The sequence below is a fragment of the Hylaeus anthracinus genome, unplaced genomic scaffold (genome assembly GCF_026225885.1).
Source record: "Hylaeus anthracinus isolate JK02 unplaced genomic scaffold, UHH_iyHylAnth1.0_haploid 11982, whole genome shotgun sequence".
NCBI classification, from domain to species: domain Eukaryota; kingdom Metazoa; phylum Arthropoda; class Insecta; order Hymenoptera; family Colletidae; genus Hylaeus; species Hylaeus anthracinus.
The window spans coordinates 15,203,971-15,206,719 of record NW_026534330.1 but is presented as its reverse complement, the minus strand read 5'-3'; the positions used below and the strand labels follow the sequence as shown (position 1 = coordinate 15,206,719).

The window sequence follows — 2,749 nt, the reverse complement described above, 5'->3', positions numbered from 1 at the left end:
ACGAAATAAGCGCGCACGCTGTAAGGGAGGGGGAAACCATGCTCGTCGTCTTCGCGGGGCGTAAGCGCGCAGCGAAATTCAAACAAAAAGGAGGCTGTTCTCTCTCCACACATAAATTTGCTATAGAATAGTACCACCGGAACCACTCATCTTGCATCTCTCTCGGACCGGCTTCTCTCTCGCAGTTCACACTCCAGTTAGGATAGAGCTCAATGATCCTAACTGGAGTGCGAACTGTAAGAGAGAAGTCGGTCCGAGAGAGATGCAAGATGAGTGGTTCCGGTGGTACTATCCTATAGCAAATTTATGTGTGGAGTGGGAACAGACTCCTCTTTGTTTGAATTTCGCGGCACTCTAGGAATTATTTACAGATTAATTATGTACAGACCCCCTGGAGGTCTATTCTCGAGTTTCGTGTGAATTTAGTCGTATACGAACACTTTCGTATGGCGTGTTTCGTGTACGAATCGTTCACATATGAAAACGGTATTCTGGAGCACTATACGAATCACTGATTCGTATACGTATGAAACAGTATTGCCAGATTTACGCGTTGGAGACGAACCAATGATTGTTCAACTTTAGAAAATACCAACGGAAATATACATGGCGTCCTGTCAATGTCACGTGTAGTTTTCCGTAAAGGAGAACGCTGTGCAAGAGGCCCTAGCCGTCCGTTTATTACACTCTAGTTGTAATGTTTTATTGCGGCCACGGGATGCGACGGTACTTCCGAGTGACCATGTGTTTTCCCAAATTTAGAAACTTGGCAGTATTAACCGAGAAGCGTTTGAGGAAAGGCAGTATTATCCCACAAGCGTTTGCGGAAATATCGTGGAAAGAATTGCGTGAAACAAAAATGTGCGACGAGGGTAAACCAACTAAACGAACAGGGAACATATCCCGCGAGCAAAAAGAAATTCTTATTGAATGTATAGAATCAAACCCAAACCTAACGAGGTCAACATTTTCGGCCGACTATACGTAGAAAGATGGGCAGCGTTTGTGGCAAAAAATAACCAATATTTTAAACGCTTCGCCAGGGGCGAAGAAAGATTCGAAACAATGGAGACGTGTAAGTGTTTACATAGTGTTTATAAGTGTTTTATATTCAATTTTGCAAAAGCTGCATTAACATATTTTTTTTCCTTTGTAAAATAGACGTGGCAAGATTTCCGAGGAAAAGCGAAGGCAAAGCAGTCTTCTATTAACAGAAATTTAAATGCCACAGGCAGTGGTCCGTTAAATACAGAAAGTTTATCGGTGGAGGAGAAACGTGTCCTAAACACAATCCATGCAACACAAGTAAAGGGTGATTACAGTATAGATGAAACGCCGATACAATTTGTACGTAAATATGTTTAAAAATTGAAAAGTATATCCAAGGTACTAAAATATTACCTTTTCCATTGAAGGACTACTCCGAAGAATATTTAGATACAGACTTGGTGGACAATGAGAAGGTGGAAAACCAGCAGACTCAACCTGGCCCTTCAATAATAGTAGAGAGACCGACGATTAAGATAGAAAAAGGTAAGTAATAGCTGATGTATTTTTCTATTTATATAGGAACGGTTACTGTTATGAACTTTCATAACAAATTTATTTACTTAACTTTATTTTAAATGTTTTTATTTATAAGTTAAAAGTGCCCGCTGGCATGGCAGTTAGATTAATATATTGCTTATTTATAGTGAGACAGAAACACCCTCTACGTCGAGCCACTAAACTACAAAAACAAACCTCTGGCATGAAATCACAAGCTTTCAGTGCTTCTGACACGAATAGCCGAGGAAGATAAAGAAAATAGAAAGGAATATTATAATAAAAAATTGGCATTGCTGGAGAGGAATGTAGTAGCTAAAGAAAGAATTGCGGTAGCCTTAGAAACTTTAGCTACTACACATTACGGATGAAACATATGAAAGTTCTATCTTTCGAAAATTTGCATAGTATAATAAATTTCAATTTTGAATTAGAAGGTAATTATTTAAGTTATTCTTGATTACTTTGTTTTTAGTAATTATGCAATACCTTATTCTTAATTACTGAATAATTCAATTACTTATAACTACCCAGAAAGTAATTAAGAGGTATCCCAAATCTAAAGTATATAACATTACCTCAAAATAATTAAAAAGTAATTATAATTATCTTTTAATTACTTTTAGATATTTTTATTTACTTTAGATTTGGAATACCTTTTAATTACTTTCTGGGTAGTTATAAGAAATTATTTAAAAGTAATTGAATTACTCAGTAATTAAGAATAATGTATTGCATAATTATTAAAAAGAAAGCACTCAAGAATTACTTAAAATTTAAGTAACTCGTTGTACAAACTCGTTATGATAAACTATGTACGTGGCCTATTGGGACATCACTTTAAAAAAAACGCGTTGACAGCAATATTAACTCATGGGTAACGTGGAAAGATATTGCAATTGTAATGGAAAAGAGGTACAAATAATTTGTTCATAACAGTATAGTGTAAAACATTTACTAGATGAATTCGAATGTAATTATTCCAAATTGTAATGAATACAAAAGTAATCATTACTTTAGAGCTCTGTATATAAGTTAAGGTGCCTGTACATATCTACTTTAAAATAGTAATGTAATAATAAAGTAGTTATAAAAATGACTAATATTCTATCATTAACGCTTACGGCGTAGAATTGAATACAATTGTATAATTTTATAAAATATAAATATATATATATATATATATATATATATATATATATAT

General features: G+C 34.7%; 1 long non-coding RNA gene across 2 annotated transcripts; it reads left to right on the top strand.

The window, feature by feature from the left end:
• The first annotated feature begins 403 nt into the window (after positions 1–403).
• On the top strand, positions 404–2,337 carry LOC128886449 (uncharacterized). Of its 2 annotated transcripts, XR_008459830.1 has the most exons (4): positions 404–1,075; positions 1,162–1,347; positions 1,416–1,533; positions 1,695–2,337. It is a non-coding gene; the product is annotated as an uncharacterized LOC128886449 (long non-coding RNA). The 2 variants fall into 2 exon arrangements; XR_008459829.1 differs by having other exon boundaries at positions 404–1,347.
• The last annotated feature ends 412 nt before the right edge of the window (positions 2,338–2,749 follow it).